Source organism: Lonchura striata, chromosome 11 (assembly GCF_050655825.1).
Source record: "Lonchura striata isolate lonStrDom1 chromosome 11, ASM5065582v1, whole genome shotgun sequence".
Lineage (NCBI taxonomy): Eukaryota > Metazoa > Chordata > Aves > Passeriformes > Estrildidae > Lonchura > Lonchura striata.
In genome coordinates this window covers 17,264,100-17,285,100 of record NC_140713.1, presented here as the reverse complement: position 1 = coordinate 17,285,100, position 21,001 = coordinate 17,264,100, and the positions used below count along the sequence as shown (strand labels likewise).

Sequence of the window (21,001 nt, the reverse complement as noted above, 5' to 3'; positions counted from 1 at the left end):
TTAGTGGTATAAACAAAAATGTCTTGTTAATCTTCTTTGAGCTCCTGCTACACAGGAGCCCATATTGCAAGATCCATGCAGAAAGCAATGCAGAATTTACTTTCTGTCCAGCCCCAGAGGAACAGCCAGGGCTAAGGTGGGTACCCAGAAACAAAGTGCCTGTCCCTAATCAGTGCACAAGTGAGACAGCACTGCTCCATTTGCTTAAAATGGCCAAGTAATTCATTCTGGGTAGGATACTCTACCATAGTATGCTTACATGTTTGTTGGTGGATACATATTGTCAGATATTGCACTGAACAACACCCACATAGCATCTATAAACAAGCCTTATGATCACATTGCAGGCTTCCGGTATTACTTTGTCAGAGAATTTTCCTGTGAAAATACTTTGCTGATTCACTAACGTCATATAACTTATATATTCATGAAAAACAGACCACCAAATGTCATTTATCCTTTCCCCCAACACAGCTCAGAAGAGGCTCTAGTTATCCCTAGAGATCTTGCAACACTGCAGACTCAGATGTATATTATGAGAAGCCTTACTGCAGAACATCCTTCCAGAGGACATCCAAAGAGGGCAGACAGGATTCCAAAATACATTTCAGTAATGAAAAGCAGCAAACACACAATGTTTATCACTCAGGAGGTACATCCAGTAATGCAGCCCCTTCAACTTTGGTCATCAAGCACAACTTGGGTGTCTCCAATTTGCCTTCACAGAGAATCACACACAGCTCTAACTCCACACCATGCTGTAAAACACAGATATCCAGTGAATTATCCTTCTCACAACTATTGGGCACTTTAACTGAGGTTGCAGGGAGGGGTTGTGTCAAACCACTGTATTTACAGGTGGGGTTGTGTCAAATCATTCTTCACCTACCATTAAGCAAACACTTCCTTATGGAACTGCACTTTAAGTAGCACAGTCATCATTACATACATCAATACATACATTTATGTTGCTACTCAGTTATGATATAGCATATTATTAATGTACTATTACTGAACTAGGATCCTGTAAATAACATTAATTCCTGTGTCTATTTATTGAAAGCAAGGACATTTTGGAAACAAATTTATTTATTTATTTCCTTTTAAAAGAAAACTTTTATTAATGTTTGTTCCAGACAAGATCCTCCAGCTGATGAAGTTTAATACCACCCAAAATGCAATTTCCCTAGGGTCCTCCATATCAGCAAGGGCCTTTCTTGCAAGACAAATCTTTCAAGAGATTTTCTTTGCTATCCAATTTGGGAGACTTAGGCATTCAGCATTCAAGGAATGCAAGCAAATCCTGCCCCTTCCAGACCTTCTGGGGCACCTATTAATCTATCTTCCTGTAGAGAGGGAATTTATCATCTCTTCCTATTGCTAGTACCTAAAACAGTAGAACACAGCAACTTAAATTTGCATTGCAATTATTTAGAGTCTATAGATAGTTGCTGTCATAGTGTTAATTAAGTTGCTATATGGTAATGTCTTTCTCTTCTACTTTTTAAAACTGAATTCTGAATAAGTCAGGAAAGCTGGGACCATGACATGTAAGAGTCCATGGAAAGTGAGTACAAAAGCTTAGACATTATATTGTACTCCACACAAAGATGAACTGAAAAATCTGAAGTAGCTTGTTATGTTCTCTCTTTCCCACTTGGTATGAAAGAGACTAATTTCCAAACTGCTTCATCATCTGTCACCCAGACTCAAAATTTTGAAAAAAAATCACCATAAAATTTTACAGACTGACCACAGTAATTGAATGGATATGAACTGCATGGGGAAGAAAAAAACTGAAAGTTTTTTTCCTTCATCTTTGTATGTTTTGGAAAGATGGTGAACAATAGTGAGGGCCACCTCTGCACAGAAATGTCAAATCTGGCAGATCATTGAAACAGGGGGATGGAGAAAGTCAGATCTGGAGAAACAAACACTAAGCCAAAGATACGCCATGGCAGATAAAAAGTCAGTTTTAACACAAATACCAACACAAGCTTAATCTACGTAATTATACCACTCATACTGGTATTTGCTCAGAGATGGAGCAATTTCCATTACTTCCCAGTGAGAAACTTTTTTTTTCTTTTTGCAAAAGTATCATAATAATTTATTTTAAAGTGGTAGACTCTTGACAGGCAAAAACCCTACCTTACAAAACTTTATTATTTAAGGGAAAGCTGAAATGACAAGAAAGGGACTGTATCAAGTCCTGGCAACAAGTCTAAGGGAGAGAGATTAAGTAACACTCAAGACAGGAGTCAAAGTGCAAACTCTTGGCTCCTCAACCTTGTCAAGTGTTTCCCCTCATATCTGGAAGTGCAGAAAGCTGTTTTGGTCTCCCTTAATTTCCAGTACTTCTTGCCACAGTGAAGTATTTAGTATTTGTGTAATCATTGTTTTTCAGCAGGCTGTAACAAACAGCAAAACTGCCTGACAGAACCAGATAGCTGAAAATGTCATTTTCCACCAAAAGTGTGGTCATGCCACCACCCAAGCCCAAAGATCTACATAAACCAAAACAAGCTTAATCTTTTCTGTTTTGTGAAGGTTTGTGTTTCTAAAAAAAGGGAGAGATAGCTCCTGAAGAATCCCTGGTTACCTGTACCAGAACAATTAGAAAGGAAAGGCATGGGAAAAGAAAGGCTTCTGGGCTTACCACAGTGGCAAGCGATTCAATTGATAGCAATTACAGGCTCCACCTTACCTTATTAATACATGTCTACCTTACCTTATTAATACATGAAAGTGACCCCAATTATTAGGACAGCTGCTTTCTACAGGATTATTCATGTGCAACACAACAGCATCAGGCCTTCCACACCCATCTGTCCAAAACCTGATGTAGTCTTTCCTACAAGCTGGACAACTGGCCATCAGTAGCATGAGCCTGAGACTCAAGCAGAAGGGACTAAATAAGAGGAACATGGACCTTTAAACCACATTGGGAAGCATCCCAGGAACTGAGCACAGATTACTGATGGTGCTGCAGGGAGGAGAGGACATGCCCCTCCTCACACCTGGAGAAGCATTACACAGTGACTACAATAGGCATATTTTTATGAGTAGTGCTACCAACATGCAACACACTTGTGAAGCTATACAAATAAACTTTCTCCTAAAAAACAGTAACTAGTTTAAAATTAATAAATTAGAGCATCCCTTAATGTCTGTTAGCAGCTCAGCAAATGCTGGGCATGTCAAAGATCAAAGGTGAAAAATACCAAGAGGCACAAACCTCAGAACATTAGGATTTCTGTCAGCCTCCGTCTTCAGTGTCCTCCTGCTTCAGAGGTTCAATTCAGTATGTGAAGTTTAAGAAAAACAAAACAAGGAAACTCACAACTTGCCTATTTATCTTTTCTCTTTAAATCCAAACCACATTAGTTCTTTTAGATAGATAAATTATATTATAAATGTAGAATTTCAATATTCTGGCACCAAGCCACCTTTTAATGGACATTCAAACACTAACTAAGGAAATGGTTGTGCATTAAGCCTATCAATAAGTCAACAATCAATACTTCAGTACTGCAGTAAAAATCCAATGCACTCTTTATAACTGCCGCTGGCCTCATCCTTCTTTATCAAGTTCAGCTCCTAATAAAAAAATAAGAGTCCTGAAGCAAGAAATGAAGCACATACTATTTCACAGTCATTAAGCATTTATCTTAAAGTCTAGACCTAACTGGTTCTCTGAACTGTACAGATTTTTGTTTTTCAAAACTGTGTTCTGACAGGGCAGAAGAGTCAGGAATAAAAGACAGAAGTTCAGACACAAAAATTAATCGAGATGGTCAACAGGTAAGGGCAGCAAAATAAAGAAACCACAAACAGCAAAGCCCCAAGCAACTGAAAATTAGGAGCTGCTTACAATTTACCTCCAAAAAGCATCTCAGTCAAAAGAAAACAAAAAAAAAATCTTATCAAAGCATACTAATATTTCTGTTTTAATCCAGTTCATAGATTTTTAACTGCCTGCACAACATCAATCCTGCATAATCCCTTGACATAGTCATCCTATCAGTTTGATCAAATGTAGCCAAAGGCAACCTCTGCAGAGCACAAGTTTTGGACACCCTCTGGAAAGTGTGACCATAAGTCCATATTGCTCTGCAATAGAACAAATGCTTTCAAAATTTAGTTAACTATGGCACCATAGCCAGAATGCTGAGCCACCACTACATTTCTTGACAGTGGAAAAAACCCACAGTTTTTGGATGCTTGGGAGCAGCTGTGTATGTCTGCAGAAAGGTTCAGGGTACGCTTTACAGGAAGAAATTATGGCAGACATTGATCCAATCCTGTGAAACCTGAATGTAAAAACAGGAGTACAAAAACAATCCAATTGATCATTTTTATCTCCACAGCCTAGTAAGCTCAGTACTGAAATGGAACTTCATCATGGAATGGCTAAGCCAGCCTAATAGTCTGTGTAAACAAGCCAACTGAATTGTCCATTTTCTTCTCCAAGTCTGCAAATACACAGAGGGAAACAGAGAATGATTGTTTCAGAAATCCCCCCACAGATCCCTTACGTTTATTTGCTAAAACCATCTTGCATCTCTGGGGTTTCAGCTATAAACAAGCACAGAGCATGGTTGGGAATTTGGAAAGACTTTTTGCTGATATTTTCAGGTCAGGACATCTGCATCTTGAGGTTCAGCTCTGCAGAAGCAGCCAAGACTGCAAACCTGGCAGGCAAGGGGCAGGAATACCCAAGTCCTCACAGACCATGGAGCAGTTTGCCAGGGCACAATCCAAGTTCAGGAGCAGGGTGTGTGCCCAGCAATAGCCTAGGCCAGACCTCTCTGACTATTAGGTTTTGCTACTTCAGCTCACTCTCTCTACATCAAGCACATCCTAAATAATCCATCTCAAGTGAGAGTCACCACACTACTAAATACTGCTGCATAAAATTATTATATTGGGTAGGAGGCAGTAGCTGTATTGACCAAAGTTTTAGCCTACAACTCTAAACTGCCAGCTTAAAGGGTTTTTGCATGTCCACAATTCCAGCTCAGAGCAGCAACTAATAGCAGTCTTTGCACAATTTCAGCTCAGAGAAGTTGAAGAACTCCAGCAGCCATTGCTGCTGTCTGAATGACAAAAGGGTGGTTTCAGCAGAGCTGCCAGCAGACAGGTGTTTGTAGCACAGCTTCAGTTTCTTGTTTCATGTGGGCAAAGGAGCTCTGCTGACAGTCTGTACCACAGGGGCAGCCAAGGACTGTGCTGTTTAGCATTGCCAAACTAGAAAACTCCTGATGGAAAGAAACAACCTTATTTTTTCACAAGGTCTGGTGGTCTCTGAGGGAGTGGAAGTTGGAGGCCAGTTAAATGCTGCCCAATATTGATCAGGATTGTGAAAAATAAAGAGGTCTGAAAAAATAGCAAAAAGCAAAGCATCCACTAAGTTTCCACTAAAGAATCTCACAATCTTGTGAGAGCTAGTGGTAAATGCAATTTTTAATTCTCAGCTGAAGAAACTGATGCATAGGAAGACATTTCTTGAACTGAAAGTCAAGCATAAAAATCATGAAAAAACTGGATCAGAATCCAGCTTTCCCAATTTCCTGCAATGAAAAGCAGCTGCCACAGAAGGCCATTTTCTAAGTAAATATATGCATCAGGGGGTGCCAGTCAGGCAACTATCCAAAAATTCAAGGGTCAGGTGCTATTCAGTATTTGAATCAGTACAATAAAACACTGCATAAATATTTAAACTGGCACTCTTGCTCCAAAATAATATTGGAACGTATTTCAGCCAATTGCTTTCAAAGTTTACATCTGACATTCTCTTCTTGCTTCTGTCCTGTGGAACCTCTGAAAAAAAACCCATTCCCTGTTCATCCACAACACATCTGGCAGCAGTTTGCTGGTTTGATTTGAATGTGCTGCTTTCAGTCAGCAAGTACAAATAGAAAAATCTCAAGTGCTGAAATCCTATATAATTGGCTCTTTATGAGCTCTTGTTCTAAATCCATCCTCAGCTTCCCTGAAAAACCCAAACAAAAAACCAAAACCTGAAACTCCAGAACACTCTCAATTTTTTAGATCTCATTTATAACCTCTGTCTGCAGAAGCTAATTGCTTGGGCTGGATTTCAGTTGTTTTCACAAAGTGAGCTATAAAACAATGTAAGATGCAATTTGTTATTAGACACAAACTATTAAGCATTTGCTTAGATCTCAATATAGATCAAGAAGTCAAAGGCCAAGGACAAAGGCATTTTGATATTCCCCATACAACAGAACCTCCCAATTGTTTTAGCCAGTCATTAATGTAAGTTATGTAATGTAATGTAGGGCAGCATTTCCCTACTGTCAGTCACTATGTCTGCTGCCCAACCCCTAACTTTTAAACTATGTGACATTCAATGAGCTGGAAGCTGCTGTAACTGGAGGTAGAAGCCCAGCACATGTCACTGCCAATAATCCACCTGGTTGCACCCTCTAACAATTCAATACACTCAACTGCAGCTCTGCTGGAGATTCCCATCCTGACATCTTCACAGTTACACTCAGTATTGATTTGCATGAACCTGCTCCTATCTCAGCCTTCATTTCCCTGTGCTTCTGTGTCTTAGGCATGTCAATATACCTAAGCTCCAAAAATAGCTGAAGTTTCTCCTGAAAATAAAGTTTACAGGATTTTAAAGGATATTTCAGTAACACATCCTAAGAATCATTAAGGTTTTTTTGTAATAAACACATTAACTACTGGTCAGAAATGTGACATTGCATCTGACACCTGCAGAGTTTTGCTTCTACTGTTGGTAGCAACAGCTTGTTCAGCAGATGCTTCTAGTAGCACCTAGGCAAGTTGTTCAGAGATTAATAGAAAAACAAACAAAAATCCAGACCCAAACCATACCCAAAAACCAATGGACAAAAACCAGCTCTTTCAGTTTCATTGGGCTATCAGAAGTAACAATTAACTAAACCTTTGATATTAATGTAAAAGGAAGCTCTGATGATCCCACAGGTAAGATTACTCGGATGGAAGGTACCATAGTATATCAAAAGGAATTTATACAAACACTTCAAGAAGTAGTGCTATACTTAAATTATTTGCGCTCATGATGGCCCTGGAAGAGTCCAAAGGAATTAGCTGTGAGACTGTCAGTCTGAGTAAGCAAGATTTCACCTGTGAAACTGAGCCTATCAATAAACTAACTCACTGCACTGATTTCACAAGCAGTATTAGAAAGGTCAGTGCTTCAGCCTTTCAGATCTGGCACTTGGCAGGGCCAGCAGCCTTACAAAAGCAGCATTACTGTGTGACCATGTGGAGGTCTCTCTGTCTGAGAAAGAGGCTGCCCATGTGTGTTGCTGATATGGTGTCACTCCTGATTTACTCTGGAAGCTGCAAGTTCTTTTTTAAAAAGATAATTAGTCAATACTACACAGAAAAGCAAATGATCCAGTGCTATAACTGTAGCAAAGGGTTGTTTCGAGACGTAAAAAAAGTCGAATAAAATAAATCAATAAGCTCAGAAGCTAAAACTCTGAGGTCCTGCCTACCTACTCTTCATGCACAAACTGACATATTTAACAGAACTCCTTAGCTTCTCAAGGAAGTGCATTGACTACCCATCCAGCTTACAAAAACAAATTGCAACACTCTGAAAAATTTTGAAAGACACAAAAAGACTTTTCTTTAGTCGCATGTGGTAGAGACTATTTCACTGCATGCATTTTCCATAAAGCAGACAAATAGAGGATACCTGTCATTTATCACCCTAGAACTTCAGGTAGGAAAAGGATGAGATTAGCAAGCCATTGCCTTTGACACTAGAAAGGCACAGCCTGCAGCAGCATGGACAACCAGATTGTAACTCCTGCACCAGCTGCAGCGCAACAGTGAGTTTTGACCATATAAACTGCTTGAAGTCAATTAATCAGCATATAAAAGAGCTCCAGCAAAAGCCACTTGCATTTTAAGCAGTGGCCATCCTTTTCCTCCCTCAGCATCTGACCTTCCAGTTTCAAAGTTTCTGTGTTTTATCTGGATGAACATAACTATCCAGCACACTTGCCACAAGACAAACACTGGTTTGCAAATGCCCACTACCAAGGCATGCTCTTTCCTGCAGATGACACCAACCAGAGGTGCTGAAGGCAAAAAGATCCACTTCAGAGATCTGCATAAAATCAAATAATTTCAAAATTCCTTCAAGATGGCAAGATGAACCTTCTCTGGATCCACAGGGGCACTACCCACATGCAACATGTTCTGCTGAGCTGTCTCTGCAACATGAGTCTTTGAATTGCGCTTCCCACCTTCCTCTCTGAATCTGCGGTTTCAAGCAGCATTTGTTGCCAGGAGGCATTGCTAATACATAATATATTGGCTGGAAATAAGTATTTCATCTCAGAGAGAGAAAATGTTACAGCAGCTTCTTCAGAGGCAATGCATGCTGAAGAGTTTAAGGAAGAAATTTTCTAAGACAAACAGAGCAAACTTATAACCAAGAGAAGACAGATCTAGTGGAGACAAACAACTGAATTCTGCCCTTTAAGACAAACTGCAGATTCAACCCTCTGCAGGAAGGAGATCTGTTCTCCTATTCTGTTGCAGAAGAATGTTATTTCTCAAAGTTTAGCTTTGGGTATTTATTAAAGGAATAACTTCTGACTGATGAGCAAGACTTGCTTCTATTTTCCTGATGATGCTTTGCAAAAGCCATTCCACTTCTGGCATTGCTGGGGATACATGGATTCATATGCAATGTTTCCTCCTCAAATTCAGCATCCCTAAATATCAGCAAGAACTATCCAACCTTCAAAAACAAGCCCCAGATTCTTTTCACACAGAGGACTGCCCTGCTGACTGGTGGACCCAGGAGGCAGGAAGGCCTGGAGATTCCCAGCTGCCTTCTGACAGCTTTCAAGAGGCACAGTGTAACATCCCTTACATCTTGGAAAGATTTTTCTGAGAAAAAAAGTCAAAGCAAGGCAAAAGCAAATAGAGTACCTCAGAGGAAATAAGGAAAAAGGGAGAGAAAGCTAACAATTCTGCTATAGTGTCTAACAGGGATATAACCACATGACAAGTTAATCAACTCTAAGTCAAAGATTTCACACTACTAATTGATGGGAATAATTTCCAGCTCAGCTTCCCCCTGCTCCAGCAACAAGCCAGAAGAGGTCCACCTTGAGTGCTTATTTTTATAATTAATTAAAAAAAAAAAAGTCCTCAGACAAGCAAAACAAAAAAACAAGAGGACATTAGAAAAGGTAGAGAACAAGGCATCTAAGAGCATGATACCACAGACAAACAACAAAACATCTAGTGTAACTTTAGCTAATTATGCACAGCAATGTCATACACTTCTTACCAGGAAATATGAAGCCAAAACATTAATCTCAAGTAAAACAGCAAAACAAAAATAAGAGAAGTGATATTGATTCACTGTATCTATTGAGTAATCAACATTCTTACCATTAGCAATGAACTGCAAATTTTCTGGATAAGCTATTTTTAACCTTGGAAAAATTAAATCAAGATAAAGGGGGACTACAAGAAATATAGCAGGATTAGATCTAGGAGAAACAAGTGAAAACAAACCACAGCAGAGTTCAAAGGTGTAATTCAGCAGTGAGATGGCTCTGCATCTAGCTTCCAGCATTTAGCTTTCACTTCAACTTAAAGATGGTCACAGTCCCATTTAGTCAAAACAATGGTGAGTTTTTTGAGTACTGCATTAGCACTTATTTCACATTCATTAAAACCTTCAGGATTTTGTATCTACTTAAAAGACAGAGTAAAAGGATTTAAATATGCCATTTTCTGCTACAAGCCTTGGGGCAGGATAGAAATAATGAATGTTTCAGAGTTACTGTATGGTAACCATAGCAGGCAAAATCAATTGCTGCTCAGAGGATCTGGAGATAACACACAGGTTTTATCATCTATTTGAAACGTTTTTTTTTTTTTTCCTACTGCATTTCCTCCCCAATTCTCTTCAGAAATTTCTTTTCTCATACATTAGAATCTGGCCCAAAGAATCCTACTGACTTGTGTTTAGAGATAAGGATTTGTCATTATACTGTACATCATTCCCACCTATGCACTCCCATTTATCTGAGATTAAAAGCAAATCCCTCACAGGTTACTACTTCTGCCCTTCACACTGAGTTTGGCTACACCAAACATCATTATCAGAAAAACTAAACAAACTGGTGTTAACAACACTGTGTAAACTGGACAGACACCCTCAAAAGAAAAACTGCAGGACACACTCAGGGAATTGTCAGAAGCATGTGACATGGTCTGGGAACACTTTTGGGATGAGTAACATTAAAAAAAGGAACCAAGTAAGAGCTGGCACTTTAAGTGAAGTAGAAAGCTCTAGAAAGAGGGCAGATCTCGAAATCCACTTGGTACAGGTCTGAACAAAAGGAAACAATGTCTGTGCAAATGATGCCAAACTCAAAACCAATAAAGGAAATAAATTTTAACATAATCTGTAATTGGATTGTGGAATTTACTGCCACAGGAAGATGGCAATGCCAAAACCATAATGAGATTAAGAACTGACTCAGTATGTATATTGATATTGACAGTACCTAGAGCTGAGTTTAACACTGAAATTGTGGAAAGAAATATTACTTCTCGTGCTTCAAGATAACCAGTTAGAGACTACTAATGAACAAGGTGAAGCCTAAAAAAGCAAGTTGATCTCCCTGTGGTATTATGATAGTATTTTTCCTCTGAGTTATCTGATACTGAACATAAGCATGTAAAGGCAACCAAACAGATGTGTCCCAAACGCAATCTAAGAAATCAACAATAACTTTACTATCAGCTAATCCTATATCCCTGAATCAAGCCTAGGATAGCCAAATGAAAGATTCAAAAAGGTTTAATAAAGCTGCCGAAATGGAAACTAATCACTGAGATGTTTACCACTGCCTTTCCTCATTCATCAGCCTTGGAACAGCACTTGTGTGACAGTGGCAAACCCTTCCTTTGCTCCCCTAAAAAAACCACACATGACAAAACCTCCCTCCCCCTTCCCCCTCCATCCCACAGTAGACACTGAAGATAACACAAAATCCAGATATTGATGCTCAAAAAGTATAGTCCACAGAGACTTCCACTGCAGTCACACCCCCTAGCAACATGATATTTCATTCCTCTATTAAGTTATTTTAAAACTAAATCTCTCCAACCTTCTCAAGCCATTTTTACCAAGCAACAATCAAGCATGCTGTTCCAATTAATTTAAAAGATGCTCTGTTAGCTGTGGCTTATAATGCTGCATAAGCGTTTTGGTGCTTCTGTGGAGTACCATGCATCTTGCATGCTTACTGATATACAAATAATGGAATGGTACAGGAAACTTCCAGCTTATCTCCCTGGGCTTGTTTCAGTCATTTCTACATACATGAAAAACCAATGAGACATCTAGCAGTAACTGCTTTTTGTTTGACCAGCTTAATATTTTAGCTCAAAGTAAACAAATAATTTGTTCACACCCAAAATAGTGTCAAAGCAGAGACTTGAGTAAAGTGCTGGGAGGAGGTAATACATGAATTCAGAGTCGAAAAGCAAAGAGATTAACACAACTAGAGTAAGAAGAAAAAAAAAAAGAGAGTGGAAGAAAGATGAGAAATAAAGGATAGGAAAGAAAACAGGAGACACTGAGAACAGAAATTTTGCCAAAAATCTAAGTAAGCTAAACAAATGCAGAACTATCCTTAGTTTGACCTGAAAAGGCTGCAACTTCTTTCAGGAACATATCTTGACAGGAATTTTTGACTTTAAAAAGAAGAGTTAAAAAACATCCCTGCACATAACCCAAACATTTCTTCCACAAACTGCCAAATTTTCAGACTGTTTTGTATGGAGAAGCTTAACTACATCCACAGTTTGATGCCCAGTCGCTGATAAACAGTTGTCACACTTCTTAGCTGGTGACTGTTTTAAACCAAAGCTTGATAATGCCTAGGATTAAGATTTTGGATGTGAAGTCAAACTGACTAATTATGACAGGGGAGAGGAAGGCATGCACAACAATATACCTGTGGCCTTTCCCAGACTGCCAAATTACGCAAATGGTTCAGTAATAAATCCCAGTGGAATTCATCAGTCCAGTAACACTTTCAAGAGTCTTGAGTAAATGAGGGGAGCTTGAGAGGAGGGGAGGGAGTTGAGAGCTGCAGCAGCTGCTGCTTTTCCTAATAAATTAGATGAACTGCCTCACTGAAAACAGTGTCCAGGGTTTTATGTTGTTTGTGACCACAGGAGCTCAACAAGAGTCTGGCCTACTCACATTACAGATTTCTCCTGTGGAAGAGTGATTTGCTCACAGCACCATGAGGGATTAGTTGAGAAAAATGGTCAAGATAATGCTCATGTAATAAAGACTAGCAAAAAAAAACCACAGAAACAATAGCTCAGGAGAAAGATAACAATTTCATCTCTCTTACAGGTCAGCTCCAAGCCTCTCTCGTCTCATTTCAGACAAGTTTGCTAAAGATCAAAATTCTTTTTTTTCCTACTGCACTTGGGAAACTTCAGTTTCTTTCTCCTCTTTTTCAAAAGTGTTAAAAAGCCATATTGATTTAAATAAGTAAATGTTAGTTTTTCAACCCCACACCTATAGCTTAACTCCACTAACCCACTGCAACACTGGGACTGAAAGCTTCTGCCATCAGTGAGAAGTCCCCTCAACTACATCCCTGTATGGCTGTGAGCAGGGCTTCCCAAAGCCAAGAGCTTCAATTTCCAATTTCCACAGAGGCACTAGGTCATACTAAGGTCCACTGAGAAAACTGGATTGCTTTAAAAATAAATATGAAAAAAATAATTACCCCTCCTCCAAATTATGGTCTTATACTGCTACTATACAAAAGTATATATGCTGTTCATGTATTAGAAATCTCATTTATCTGCTTGTTAATTTTTGACAACTTTTTTTTTTCCTTAAATGCAACAGAGATGAACCGGGTTCACTTCTGTGTATAATCAGTTCCACTTTGAAATTCCAGCACAGCCCTGCTAATTTTTAATTTCAGAGCTATAATAAAGGTATGGGAAAACTCCAAATCCTCTCCTATAAGGTCTATGCATTATTTGCAATGGTTTAAAAAATGTTACAAAACAAAACAGGAGTTATGCTTTGCAAAAGCTACAATTGAGTCTCAAATAAATAAAATAATTTCTTTAATCCGAGTGCTCTATCACATGATATGTGGAGGGGGGAAATTGCCAGGTTGCATCTTAGCATTGTTTCTTCTCACCAATCTGTATAAATGCAGAGATGAAACCATTCTACTAAATTTTTCCTGCACCATGAAAACACCAATTCCAACAGTTCATTTGCACATGCTGAGTACACACAGCCTAGGTCAGTAGCCAATACAAGCTTTCAGCAAGCACTAAATTAATGGGACAGCATGACACTAAGAGGTACCACATTGCCAGAAATGACATCCTCCTGGTCAGATGCAACACAGATCCTGGAAGTCATTAATGACCCCACAGTACTTCTTGCAATAGTAACAGTGCTACCAGCAGGGTGTTGGGGAAATTTTGGCTCAGATCCTGGCACCCAGGTTTGCTCCTGAGTTCCAGCTATGAAAGGATCCAGCACTGCTACCAAGAGAAGTGGAGACATCTACACCTCAGCACAGGAGAGGTTGCATTTTGGATATGTGATGTCCAAACTGTCTTTATATACTGTATTTGCTTCTTCACAGGAATACAAGTTAACATTCAATTAGAAACTGGAACCATTCTCAAAGAAGGGCAGAGTTACATGGCAAAAGAAGAAAAACGGGAGGGGGAATGAAGTAAAGCGTTATGACTCAAAATCTCGTATGTTTAAAGACATTTGAAGTATCTGTTACAAAAACATTTATTAAAAGTTTATAGTTGTCCCAATTTGAGATGCAAAGAACATATCTGGATTAAGCAGACAGGAAATGTGAAATGTGCCAGGACATAGCAGAATTTAAATAGATGGATAAACACACCTACTAGAAGCAGAGTTCCCAATTTTTCCATCTCATGACCTTGCATTAGCATAAAGTTCTGAAATATCTTTCCTATCATCTTGTTTACCCATGATGAAAGAGAAAGGTAGATCATGTATCTTATCTCCCTGTTCCCAACCCCTTAAGGTTAGGAATCCATGATCAGAACCATGATGAACTGGACTATCACCACATAATTACTCCAATTAGCATGTAACCAAGCAAATAAAAAAATTTAAAATAATTCACTATCAGAATATTTACTGAATGACTGCAATTTGTCCAATTAATGAAATACCTGAGTAGTCTACATTAAAGTCATCACTGTTTGGGTTTTTTGGGGACGTGCATATTTAAGGTTAATAAGATCAGAATAATTTAAAACTGCACTAAACCATGCCACTAAAGCACTAATGAAAACTATAGAAAATTGCTGCTTAGATGTAAATTACAATCATGAGGGGAATAGTGACAAGCAAAAAAAAAAAAAACATTCCCAATGTTTTGGGCTTTTTTTTTCCCTTTCATACTTTTTTTTTTTCCTATAGTGTTATTCACTCACCTACCTAATACCAGAAAGAAGGGGGTGTTTTGTTTTTGTTGAGTTTTATTCCTTTTAACTTAAAACCAAAACAGACCCCAAAATCCCAAGGTGGCTATGAAATAGAGAAGCCTGCACTCTTAAATCCTGGTCACATCCCAGCCTACACACAGCTTGGTACTTCTCAGGGCATCCTTTACTCAGCACAGGCCTTGGGAGGCTCTGGGCCAGCCCGTTCATTCAGAGGGGCCCTGGGACACTCTCAGTGTCAGGGAGGTGGCAGCCACTGATGCCCTGGCTGCTTTGCCAGGGCTGTGAGCTGCCCAAGGCCCATGTCAGCCCGGAGAGAGCACAGGCAGCCTGCAGTTCATGAAAAATCGTTACATGTTACTTAGAAGGAGACATCAAACACAGCAGAGATGAGCTGAAGAAGTTTCTGTAATTTATATTTCCAAGGTCCACATCCCTTAGCTCCATTTGCATGTCAAAATACTCATTCATTCCCCACCACTGCTTTCTTCAATTGTGTGCAAACTGCCTCTGGCCACATTTAATTACCAGGATATTTATATTCTTGATTTACACACCTAAGTGTGTACATTAAGGCTAAAATCCTGAATGCAATCAGTGAGACAACCTATGCAAAGAACACAGCAAGATTTGATACTAGCACGCACTAGTAAAGGGAGACTAAAAAATTACTTCTAAGAACCTTTGAAGATGAGGTATTATTGGAGCCAAACATTTCTACGGTTTTTGAAGAATTCCCAACTATGACCAGAAATAGTATTTTTCATTTGGATTGCAAGCACTGCAAAGAAATCAACAGCTAATGATCAGCCCTAAAAAAACCAAGGTCAAAGGTTGCCCTCTTGCTTTCACCACCATGGCTCTGCAATGGTTAAAAGGTCCACACAGCTGTGCTGGCATCATTGATTAGGGTGAACAAGGAAGCGACAGAAAAATAAAGCCACCTTAATTTCAAGCTCCATTAGAACTGAAGGACTTGGGGATGGGGGGAGAAATCAATGTTTGGCAAATGAGAAAGGATAAAATCTGCAAAAGGCAAAATGCATTTTCAAGCTAAGCTAATGCAAACAATGGATGGTGAACAGCACTTGAGGCTGGCCCTTTAAGGTTGTGTCAGCATTTCCATTTATAAACTCTGATTTTAGTTACACTCTAGTAGATTACCACAGGCTTTGGTATTATTCTAGCAGATACCACAAAGTATATCACAAATGGTAACATAAAATAGCAATTAGAGCTCAATTGTTGAATAATGCACCCTTGCAGTACCTGACGTCAGAATAAGAATTTTTAAATTACAAGTCATACACATACATACACACAAATAGAACATACAGGGCTGGGGAGAGCATCCTGGGACCCAGATTCTAGCAACACATAAGTAGAAGTTAAAGCTACCTTTGATACAAAACCTATTTACAGTGCTCTGAAAAGCTTCAAAATATCCCAGATACTTAATTTCAGTGTGTCTTTCGTGCCACTTGGAGAGATTTCAGTTTAACCCTCTGCCCTCATTTAGATAAAAGCTCTTATTTTTGTATCTGGGCCTCCAGAGAGCTACTCAGTCAATACTCTGAATATCCACACCCAGAAATCAAAACCAAACCCTAGCATGCAACCTTCCATTTCAATTCTGCCTAGGCCAGAAGGCCAAGGTGAAACTTGCACAAATGAGATAATTCAACAAAATTTTCCTTCAGTGTAATGGAGCTAGGCCTTCACCTCAAACTTTCTAAGCAGATAAGCAATGCATGTGAGGAGAGCTTGTGTCTCCTTCTAACATTCATTTCACAAATCTGCACAGAGCTGGATTGAGCCAGAAAAATGAGAGCAAAACCATTTTATTTAAATTAACACCATGACTCTGGGGTTTTATTTTTCAAAACAAGCATAGAGGGCACGAAATCTAGTATCAAGCCCAGTGACATGTTCAAAATACAAAGCCCACAGTAAAGCATAACAGTCAAATCATCTTAGCAGGAAGAAATCAGGCCTTGATCTAACAACTAACTCCTACCTGGTATCCCAAAAATCAGTCTGAAAGAGCAGCACTGAATCTCTCTCTGACCTCCACACATACAGAAAACAGCACAAGTGCAGGGGCCAGGTCCCACCTCACACATTACAATAGCACAGCCTACCCACAGTCTTGGAATAATTCTTCCTCTGGCTGCCTTTACTGCAACCTGAGAGAGGATCTGCTATGACAGTGCTCACTAGAAGGGGACATAGTTTGCATCTTTGAAAGAGTGAAGAAATACCTTTTCTGAACAGAATGACAAGGTTATGTTTATATTTCCATACCCCATCTTTGGGATACAGATTTGCATGATCAAGCCTTACCTTGGATTTTTAAAAGCCAAAAAGAAACAAACAAAAAGACCCAAGCACATAAATACATGCTAAATATCATATCAAGAAGCACTTTACTAATACATTCAGATTTGAAAAGATTTTGTCAAAATAGGGCATTTTGACAATATAGAAAAATCTCTTTAAACTCCTGACATAAGAATTATTGTAAAATGGATTTACTGCAAGAAGTGCTTGTTGTTCTGCATGCAATTTAATAACATAAACTTTGAAATGAGAGAGGAAAAATACAAATTCTTATAATTTAATGCCAAGCCTAGAATCTTTTGCATAATCTTCCCGGCCTACTGCTCTAGTGGGAGACATTTCCTGGACTCACAACCCTTTTATGTGCAAGCAATCTACATTTTACAACTGATAAATAATTCAGATAATTAATTGAACTGCAATTTGGTGCACTTTTTAGTCAGCAATATAGAGGAGCATTTAAAGAGGTTCTGTACAGAAAGTCCCTCCTGCTTGTTAAACCAGGCTGAGACATGTATTAAGGTGAATTCCTAGATTCTCTTAACACTTTTTGAATGTCTTGCACCAGCATCCTGGGACCTCATGCCCTAGGATGCTCCCTTCTGATTTTTCTTCCTGTTTTACTCTCTACGTAAGAAATAGGGTATTTCCTAGCATTCTCCTTCTGCAGTGCTGACTGCCATAATTTGAGATATTAGATTCTCTGTGCTGGCCTCCCACAGGCTGCTAGAACAGACTGCAATAGAAGTAGGAACAGAGACAGTAAATAAATGCTTGAGGTAAGAATACAGGGAAAGCTCAAGCAAACTGCCAGAGAAATTTCTAGATGCAAAGGAGTGACGTGGGAACACATGGCAGAAATTCTACAAGAGTATTTTCATGCTGTAAGAGATTGGTTAAAATTTAGAAGTCAGCAGAACCCTAAAATTCATACAATGAAGATTTAATTATATTTGTAGCTTTCATACAACTGCAACAGTCAACAAAGGCTATGCATTAGGTCTGTGCCTCTGGCACAAGTGCCCATATCCACCCCCTTTTCCTGTGCAGTGGTGCACAGAGGCTGCACCAATGCAGCCCCACCACCTCTTCAGAGGGAAGAGGGCACAGACCTGCAGTCTCAGGTGCTTACCCCCAAAAAATCTCTTTGGCAAATGATGCTGCAAAGTATTTATGAATTGATATGTGCTCAAACTGAAGATTAAAGGACAGATATGAGGAACCACACCAACAAGAATAATTGAAGTGCTAAAGAATCTACAAATGACAATTAATTTTCAGATGGGATTTCAGGCTAAATAAACTTGCTGCAAACTACACAAGGCTGTGAATCTGTGTCGAGCATCAGGAAAAGACAGGTCTGAGAAAGGACAGTTGATGATAAAGTGTGGACCAAGTTCATTACGAATATGTGAAGAAGTTTTTGCTGGTTAAAAAGAGTAATGATAATGCCAGATGGCACAGGCTGAGGGCTTGATGCAGAACAGAACAGGCCTTCCCAATCCACAGAATTAAAGTTTACCAGTATACCTGTGTAAATACCGAGTAACAGCAGAGGAACAGTAAAGTCCTGTAAAGAAATAAAGCAGACCCCTCCCATATATCACTCTGCACACTACCTACCAGATACAATGGGAACAGCTTATAGAGCAAGGATTCTACACAGTGCAGAGATAGCTTCATCTGTCCCAAAACAAACACAACACATCTGAAGAAGGCTTAAGAAACTATCTAGGAACAAGATAAATAAATCCTAAATCATCAGGAGGTATAAGAAAAAGTAACTTAGAAAAAGAAACTTCTATAGCACATTGTTATCTCAAGCATCAAAAAATTTCAAGACCTCCTTGATTAACAGATGTAATTAGAGGACTATCAGCAGTGTGTAACACAAAGGTCCTCTTAAATAATTAACAAAAACTATTCTAAAAGAATTGATGGCTGCATACCAGAACCTACAGATAGGTACAGAGACTTGTCCATATTCTAAGCAGGTAACTTTCAGGTACAGACCACAGTTGAAACCAGGTTGAGACGTGACTGCAAATATCCTCAGAACAGAGAATGATGTTCTGCAAGACATAAATCCCTGCACCCATTAACTACAAAAACAAGCAGGGACAAATAATTTAAAACTGACACTTGGCTAATGTGCCTCCAAGATGATCTGAAGTGGAGCCCCTTGCCATCCTTCCCCCTGCAAATCACTTTTAGCTAATTGACTATGAATGTTTTCTGTACATGGCCTGCATAAAAAATGTAAGATTCAAAGCACACAAGTATTAGGCCTCAGAGATGAGTTGTTGAAGTAATCAGTGATTAAATAACTAGTGTTAATCATGATTCAACACAGCAAAGACAGAACTTTGATTTAAATGATTGATTTTAATCCTGTTTCTCATTTGTACTTTTTAGCTGTTTTCCTGAAGAAAGGGCTGAATTGCATTGGCTGATCTGGCCATCTAAACACAATGATTTGCAATTAACCACTGGTTTTATGTTAAATTTGGAGCTTTTCCTGAACAGAAGGATACATTCAAATATTGACAAGGGCGACTAAAACAAAGGTACTAGAGATAAGAAAACATACAAAGATCACTACCAGAATCACCATTTCAAATAAGGCCTTGAGGTCTGGTATAATTAAGAAAGAATAAAATAATATTTTAGTTAGGTAACCAGCAATAATAGAAAATATGATTATTATGCCATCATAAATTTTCCCACAGATCTCAGCTCCAAAGAGTCAAGCATGCTACAGCTTCTGGGCTTGAGAATCTACAATAAATTCTTCTTAAAACAGAAAGGAAAAGCTGTAGAAAACAAAGAATTAACAGCAACAGTAAACCTAAAAAAAATCCAAACCAAGAAGGAAAAACGAAAAAGAGGCAAGAGTGGTTGGAAAAAATCTAGACAGAATGAGGTCAAGAAAGACATGTACCAAGTGTAACATCACCAATTAGAAAGACAACAACATCAGAAATTGGGGCAAAGGGATAAAATGAGAAAAGACAGAAAGTGAACAATGCCAGTGGTTTAGAGCTCTCACTCTATGATCAGGCAATATATAGTCTCGAGAGACTACTTATCTTTAGTGAAAGAGAGGTCTTAGAAAACTGGGGTTAAGTAAGTCTGCCTGAAGACAGGAGACCACAGAGCTCCTAACACACTAGCATGAGATTCAACTAAGGGCCTTGCACCCAAAATGGATGACGCTAAAAGTGAAACTAAAACATACATTAGATAAAATGGGGTAATTTCACATGCCTCCCTTCCCCTCCTGAAGTTTAGTTGAGCATACTACTTCTGCAAAAAAAAGAAAGAGGAGCTTACAACTCTTCTGACTCTCATAAGTGAGCCACCTGCCAGAAAGAAAAGATGAGCTTCAAAGTAATCAACCAGTAATTCAGACTGTTACCTTCAATGCAACCCACAACATCAATTCCACTACCAGTTCTTAACTGAATAATGAATATTGCAGGTTTTATCATGAAGATATTCTACAAGGGCAGGCAATGATCAGAAAGCAAAACTAGATGGGTTACAATAAATTCTAAGACACCCAGAGAAAATTTACAGGAAACTTTACAAGATAAAATCACCTGGTAAAGCATTTGAACCACAGCAAATTCAGTCTATCACCAAGACAAGGTTATGACATCTGTGATACAGTGAAAGAAAAAACCTATACTCACCTTTTTTGATTGTTGACTTACATGCCCCCTATTCCAACACCTCAAAAGTGGTTCCATGTGTGTTTTTCCAATCAGACGTAAAAAAGGTTTCAAAACTATGAGAGAAGTATCCTTGCACAATTTCAGCTTGCAAGGCCAAAAAACACAGGTCCACAAAGGGAGTAAGTATGCACCTAGTTCCTCTTGACTTCAGCAAGAATTTGGAACTTAAAATACTTCTGTTATCTTGGTACTTAATGCTGCTTCTCATGGCTAACTCAAACATCTTTCAGCATTGAAAGCAGCATCTCCCCTCTACACTTCCTCTAGCCAATGAATTAAACAGAGAGCAAGACAATCTCCACAGAAGCCTTAGGACAGCTCTGAACCACAACACATGAACAGCAGTGGCAAGGGCAGTGTAATTGACA

At 38.9% G+C, this 21,001-nt stretch overlaps 1 protein-coding gene across 7 annotated transcripts in view; it reads right to left on the bottom strand.

The window, feature by feature from the left end:
- NUP93 (nucleoporin 93) overlaps nucleotides 1-21,001 on the bottom strand; it is an 83,132-nt gene that overhangs the window by 55,770 nt on the left and 6,361 nt on the right. The window contains exon 1 of one of the 7 annotated variants that reach the window (XM_021535214.3): nucleotides 1-21,001. This exon is cut by the window's left edge and continues 7,711 nt beyond it. The exons of the other annotated variants lie outside the window; for them this stretch is intronic. The gene's annotated coding sequence lies outside the window, so the exon portion shown is untranslated. 7 annotated transcript variants of the gene reach the window in all.